Here is a 7,507-nt window from a genome sequence, read left to right as displayed (position 1 = left end):
AGTTTCATTGAAGGGGTGTGTGTGGCTTCGAACGAAACTAAGGCGCGAGGATTCTTTCAGCACCCAAGGCAAGGCGAGCCGAGCGACCGTCCCGAAGCCCATCGACAAAGGTACAAAGGAGGAGTTGAAGGTGGCGGGGAGAAGCAGGGGACGGCTGGCTGGCCGGTCGCTCGGCTCGCCTTGCCATGCGTGCTGATGCTGGTACCGGGCCGCTGATCATTTTGTGATGCCGTAACCGGGCCGTGGCACAAAAAAGGTTGGGGGCCACTGGCCAAACAGGTAGTAACTTCTGGCTGGCCCCACCCCTCCCTGCCCAGTCAGACCTTATTGTACATGCGCAACATCACTGACTGTTCTCCGCCCAGTCACTCCTTAAGGTATTTCTTCTTCTTTTCCCTCCCGATGATCAGCTGTTTTGACCATCAGTTGTGCCAGTATCCTCCTCGCTGTCTTACTGCTTTACCCAGGAGGCCTCCCTGAGGCTCAGAAGGCCCAAAATATGGGAGGGGGGGTTACTGCCTCCCCCAAAAAAGCCATGCCCACCCAGTCACATGGCCATGCCCACCTGGCCATGCCCACAGAACCGGTAGTAAAAAAAATTGAATCCCATCCCTGATCGTTGCAATTCTTAAGGTTGTTAAGTGAATCTGGCTTCCTCCTTGATTTTGCTGGTCAGAAGGGTCACAAAAGGGGATCACGGGACCCCGGGACCCTGCAACCATCATAAATACGAGTCAGTTGTCAAATGTCCGAATCTTGGTCACCTGGCCGTGGGGATGCTGCAATGGTTGTAAGTGTGAGAAAGGGTCGTTCTTTTCAGTGACTTAACTTTGAACGGTCACTAAGAGAAACTCTTGTCAGCGGAGAACTACCTGTATCTTGTTTGGAGAAGATTCCTAAGAATATTGTGGACAGCTAAGAAAATTAATGGATCATCAAAAGAAACCAACTTGGAGTTCTCGCTCGAGGCAGAAATCAAATCTAATCATTCTGTTTGTATTCTAATTCAAGTGCAAGATGTGAAGGCCCAGCTGTCTGGAGGAAGCTCCGATGCTAGGAAAGAAGGAAAGAATAACAGAGTTGGGAGGGACCTTGGAGGTCTTCTAGTCCAACCCCTTGCTCAAGCAGGAGACCCTTGACCATAGTGGCTAACCTTTTTCGGCTCCGGTGCTGCTAATTGCTTTACTGGCTGGGGAATTCTGGAAGTTGAAGTCCACAAGTTTTAAAGTCAACAACTTTGAAGTCCCCTGATTTAACATGTTGTGTGAACCTGGCATTATGACTTATCAATTGACTGTCATCTTTGGTGGAAATTCACGGTAAATGTGCATATTCACTAACCTGGATTGGATTAAGCCAGGATGCAAGCTGGCTACAAAGAGTTATTTAGGGAGCTACAAAAGAGTTCTTTTCTTGTGAAAAACAGAGTTTCCATCAGCTTCCTGATTTGATAGTGGTTTGATCATGCATCTGTTCACCTGCCTTCGATTGTAGGGAAACATTCACATAATGGAAAAAGAAGGGTTAGAAAAATCAGGAAGAATGCTTTTGGGGAGAGAAGTAAATCTTACAGAATAACAGGATTGGAAAGGACCTTGGAGGTCTTCTGGTCCAACCCCGCTGCTCAGGCAGGAAACCTTATGCCTGTCATGCCCTTGGTAGAGTTGGACTCTGAAGGAGAGAAGGAACAGCCGAAGGGGAGTGGAGGTGTGGCTCCGGAGGTTGTGGAGGAGGCTGGGGAAGGGCAGAGGCCGGCTGGGCAGTGAGAGGAAGAACCAGGCCCATCCCCTCTTCAACCTAGGTTATGCAGGGAGGAGAGGAGAAGGGAGCAACGTGACTTACGGGAGAGGAAGCGGCCATGATTCCCCACACTGGTTGCAGCTGGGGAGACTAGTATATAAGAGAGCCGGTTAAAACATAGCATTGCCAGAAGCAAAGCGTGTTTTATTTTGGGCTGAAGTTATCTTGGTTGGCGTCCTTCCAACAGACTGCCTTGTTATCTCCTGGAAGTTGATAATTACTTATCCTGGTCTGTTGTGGAAATTCCTTCACTGTAGCTTGTTTTGGGTTTTTTATTTCACCTCTATCTGCTCATTAAGTTCGCACTGTATTGCTTTCTTTTAAGGACTATTTTTGAGTACGTTTTATCTCCAACTGAGAATTATTGAACAGTGGGGCCAAGTTGGAGGCATTAAAGGACATTTATTTACGTTTTGGATTGTGTTACGTTAGTGTTACACTCTGGGTCATCACAGTACCATTTCAGACAAATAGCTGTCCAGTCTCTTTTTAAAAACCTCCAGTGATAGAGCACCCACAACTTCTGGCGGGAAGTTTCCCTTTTTGATGCCCTTGTCTACCCATCCATAATGTCCAGTTTATGTCTCCATAATTTCCAGTTTATGTACCTTGGAGAGGAAGCTGAAGCTGGAAGAAGCAGAAGAAACTCTGCAGCATAGGCAAGTGGAAGCAAGACCAACCCGTGAAGTTCCAACTAAGCTGATTTATTAGTCTGTCCCACGTATTCCACTCGAGTCAACAAAGCGTTAGTACTAGGGGGTCTCTAATCTTGGCAACTTTAAGCCTGGTGGACTTCAACTCCCAGAAGCAGGCTGGGGAATTCTGGGAGTTGAAGTCCTCCAGGCTTAAAACTGCCAAGGTTGGAGACCCCTGGTTTGTACAACTTTGGTGCTAGATCAAGGTTAACAGACTTCAGTTGAGGGTGTGGGGAGATGACTTGGAGCGTTTCTGTTTACATAGCAACTCTATGATACGTCCTCTTTTCATTTGGGCCCCAGGCTTTGCCGGTCCTTCTACAACATCTCCCAAGGAAGGCACGTTGTAACTGCTGCTTTGATCTCGGATTTGCTGCTCCTTCCTCAGTTGTTGCAGGAGCAACTCCATCACCACGGTCTTTGCTGCAAAGAGTTAACAAGGGTTACGATCAATAGGAGGGATGTCCACGTTGGGTTCAAAAGAAAACAGCAAGAATGATGGCTCCTAATCCCATTCACCTGTGCCTTGTGTCTAACAACATGAAATTCAACGTAGAGAAAAGTAAAGTCCTACACTTAGGCAAGAAAAAACCCAAAGGACACACATAGACTGGGTGAAACCAGGCTCAATAGCAGGAACTGTGAGGGGGATCTTGGAGTCTTAGTGGGCAACCACCTAAATAGGAGCCAATTGTGCAGCAGCAGCCAAAAAAGCCAATGCAATCCTAAATTGCATTAAAGGGGATACAATTGAGATCAAGGGAGGTACTAATACTGCTCTGTAAAGCCTTAGTAAGACCACACCTAGAGTACTGCCTCCAGTTTTGGTCACCACACTACAAAAAAGAGGTTGAGACTCTAGAAAAAGTACAGATGAGGATGATTAGGGGACTAGAGATTAAAACCTATGAAGAACGGTTGCAGGAACTGGGCCTGGCTAGTCTAGTGAAGAGAAGGACCAGGGGAGACAGGATAGCAGCCTTCCAATATTTGAAGGGCTGCCACAGAGAGGAGGAAGGGGTCAAGCTATCTTCCAAGGCACCCTTGAAGGCCAGACAAGGAATAATGGATGGAAACTGAACAAGGAGAGATTCAACCTGGAAATAAGAATTTTATTGATAGAGCAATCAACCAGTGGAACAGAAGTCGCCTTCAGAAGTTGTGGGAGCTTCATCCCTGGAATCTTTCAAGAAGAGATTGGACTCCCATCTGTCAGAAATGGTATAGGGTTTCCTGCTTGGGTGGGGGGTTGGACTAGATGACCTACAAGGTCCCTTCCAACTCTGTTTATCTGTTAATCTATATCCCCATTAGGTACCTTTTTTCAACCCTTGGTGCCCCGTATCACCATCAACCCTTCAACATTTGCGGCATCAACTCCCATAATCCCCTGCCAGCACTAAAGCCCAAGAAGGTCCATGTTGGGAAAGGCTGTTACACCTTAGTTCAAATTTCATGCGGTTTTCTGAACAAGAATCCTCAGAGGAGGAAGAAGGTCCAGTGATCCCAACAGTGTTTTTCAACCTCGGCCACTTTAAGATGCATGGACTTCAAAATGCTGGTTAGGGAATTCTGGGAGTTGAAGTCCATGTATCTTCAAATGGCTGAAGTTGAGTTTCCACCACATGATCTGGCCGCTACAAAGCATAATAAATCAGAATAGAGCTGGAAGGGATGATGGAGGTCCTGTAGTCCAGTGATGGAGCACCCACAACCTCTAGTGGCAAGCTGTTCCACTGGCTAATTGTCCTCAATGTTAGGAAATTTCTCCTTAACTCCAGGTTGCTTCTCTCCTGGATTAGTTTCCATCCATTGTTCCTTCTCCTGCCTTCAGGTGCTTTGGAGAATAATTTGACCCCCTCTTCTTCTTCTTTGTGGCAGCCCTTCAAATATTGAAATACTGCTATCAAGTCATCCCTAATTCATCCTTTCTCTAGACTTGCTGAACCCAAATCCTGCAACTGTTCTTCCTACGTTTCAGTCTCCAGGCCTTTGATCATCTTAGTGGCCCTCCTCTGAACTTTTTCCAAAGTCTCAACATCTTTTTCTGTAATGTGGTGACCAAAATTGGATGCAGGATTCTAGGTGTGCTAGGGCTTTATAAAGTGGTACTAATGCTTCACGAGATCGTAGCTGGAATCAGGATGTAATGACCATCACGCCAATTTTGGAAGAGCTTCATAGCTCCTGCTGCCTTAAGAAAGTTCAAAACATCCTCAAAGATCCATCTCATCCTGGGAACCCTTTTTTTTTCAACTATTACCATCTGGCAGACGGTACAGGATAATAAAAACAAGGACAAATAGGCTGAAAAACAGCTTCTATCCCAGGGCAGGAGCTCTTTTGAATTCTGCTGTATAGTGCAGTTTTGGTGCGGTGTCAGGGATTTTCGGTTCAATGTGTGGAGGGTGAAGGATGTGTGTTTGTGTTTATTTTCATGGTCATGATGTGCACTGAAGATGGTGTTTGATTTCGTTGTACGAGGTGCAATGACAATAAACTAAACTAAAACTAAATTTCACGAAGACATCACTGGCTGGTGATGCCATCATGCCTAGGATAGATCCCCATTCCTGGGATCCTTTTTGACTTAAGGCTAATAATGTTTAATGCTCGAGTCTCCATCTCTGAGGAACTCAAGGAGATATAGTACCCACCATATTCCAGCTCTTTCTGGGTTATTTTGGGTTTCGGGGTTCCCTTGAGCTTCTTTCCTATGTTGAGATAGACCAGATGAGAAGCAAAAATTGGCAGGAAAAGAACCCACATCAACATCTTCAGGTTTAAGTGAGGCGTGCAGGTCACCGAGATTCCCTACAGTAAGACGAGAATACAGAGTGCAGGGTGTAACAGATTAACAGAGTTAGAAGGGACCTTTTAGGTCATCTAGTCCAACCTCCCCCACCCCCTGCCCAAGAAGGAGACTCTACACCATTTCTGACAGATGGGGTTCAAGAGGTCATGACAAAAAGAATAACTGTTGGTGAAATGAATGGCTCTACGAAGTTGATAACAGCTGGTCCTCAACTTAGAAATCATTCATTTAGTGACCTTTGACGTTGCAACACTGAAAAAGGTGACTTACGACCGTTTTTCACAAGAATAGAATAGAATAGAATAGAATAGAATAGAATAATAGAATAGAATAGAATAGAATAGAATAGAATAGAATTCTTTATTGGCCAAGTGTGATTGGACACACAAGGAATTTGTCTTGGTGCAAATGCTCTCAGTGTACATAAAAGAAAATATACATTGCAAGAATCATGAGGTACAACACTTAATGATAGTCATAGGGTACAAGAATAGAATAGAATAGAATAGAATAGAATAGAATAGAATAGAATAGAATAGAATAGAATAGAATAGAATAGAATAGAATAAAATTCTTTATTGGCCAAGTGTGATTGGACACACAAGAATTTGTCTTGGTGCAAATGTCTCAGTGTACATAAAAGAAAAGATATTTTCAAGAGTCAAGAATCATCAGGTACAACACTTAATGATAGTTATAGGGAATTAGAATATAGAATAGAATAGAATAGAATAGAATAGAATAGAATAGAATAGAATAGAATGAATAGAATTCTTTATTGGCGTGTGACTGGACACACAAGAATTTGTCGGTGCAAATGCTCTCAGTGTCCATAAAAGAAAAGATACATTTGTCAAGAGTCAAGAATCATCAGGTACAACACTTAATGATAGTCAGAGGGTATAATAAGCAATCAAATCATACTAGGAAACAGTCAATATAAATCGTAAGGATACAAGCAACAAGGTTACAGTCATACAGTCACAAGTGGGAGGGGAGGGGTGATAAGGAGTGAGGAGAAGATTAATAGTGATAGTAATGCAGACTTTGTGAATAGTTGGACATTGTTGAGGGAAATATTTGTTTAGCAGAGTGATGGTGTTCTAGGAAAAACCGTCCTTGTGTCTAGTTGTTCTAGTGTGCTGCGCTCTATAGCATCGTTTTGAGGGTAGGAGTTGAAACAGTTTATGTCCGGGATGTCAGGAGTCTGTAGATATTTTCACAGCCCTCTTTTTGACTCATGCGGTATAAAGGTCCTCCATGGAAGGCAGGTTGGTAGCCATTGTTTTTTCTGCAGTCCTGATTCCTCTCTGGAGTCTGTGTCTGTCCTGTTGGGTTGCAGAACCAAACCAGACAGTTATAGGGGTGCAGATGACAGACTCCATCATTCCTCTGTAGAACTGGATCAGCAGCTCCTTGGGCAGTTTGAGCTTTCTGAGTTGGCGCAGAAAGAACATTCTTTGTTGTGCTTTTTTGATGTTAGGTGTCCATTTTAGGTCTTTTGATATGACGGAACCTAGAAATTTGAAGGTCTCTCCTGTTGATACTGTGTTGTCTAGTATTGTAAGAAGTGGTAGTATGGGAGGGTTTCTCCTAAAGTCTACCACCATTTCTGCGGTTTTGAGTGTGTTCAGTTCCAGATTGTTCCAGTTACACCACGAGGCAAGTTGTATAACCTCCTGTCTGTATCCGGATTCGTCGTCGTCTCAAATGAGACCAATCACTGTTTATGACCGTTGTAGCATCCCCATGGTCACGTGATTTATATTTGGATGCTTGAAAACCAACTCACATTTACGACGGAGTGTCCCATGACCTTCTGACAAGCAAATTCCATGGGGAAGCCAGATTGGCTTAACAATTGGGTTACCGACTTAACATGCTGCAGTGATTCACTTAACAACGGTGTCAAGAAAGGGGACAAAGATCACTTAAGAAACGTCTCACTTAGCAACATAAATTTTGGGCTGAATTGTGGTTGTAAGTTGAGACTACCTTTATAAACTCAAGCACAATTCTCGGTGATGACCCATCTCAACCATTATAGGTCTCAACCTTGATGCCCAGAAGTTTCAATTGGTTTAAAATGCAACGACCTCCATGGTTTTGAGTGAGTCTAGATTTGCACAGGTGTCACTTCTTTTGCAGGTGCTGCATTCGCTGCTGTATTTTCTTCTGGGTCCAGTTTAAAAGGGAC

At 44.2% G+C, this 7,507-nt stretch overlaps 1 long non-coding RNA gene across 1 annotated transcript in view; it reads right to left on the bottom strand.

Moving 5' to 3' along the window:
* Window positions 1-2,483: 2,483 nt before the first annotated feature.
* LOC113427656 (uncharacterized) overlaps window positions 2,484-7,507 on the bottom strand; it is an 11,430-nt gene continuing 6,406 nt past the window's right edge. Inside the window, exons 2-3 of the long non-coding RNA XR_015748315.1 lie at window positions 5,153-5,309; window positions 2,484-2,918 (exon numbers count right to left, since the gene is read on the bottom strand). This is a non-coding gene — a long non-coding RNA (uncharacterized LOC113427656). The remainder of the gene's footprint in view (window positions 2,919-5,152; window positions 5,310-7,507) is intronic.

Source organism: Notechis scutatus, chromosome 3, assembly GCF_049901735.1.
Source record: "Notechis scutatus isolate UNSWTSFEM ecotype Mainland chromosome 3, rNotScu1.2, whole genome shotgun sequence".
Classification (NCBI taxonomy): Eukaryota; Metazoa; Chordata; class Lepidosauria; order Squamata; family Elapidae; genus Notechis; species Notechis scutatus.
The sequence above is the reverse complement of the archived record's forward strand: the minus strand, read 5'-3'. Positions and strand labels throughout refer to the sequence as shown.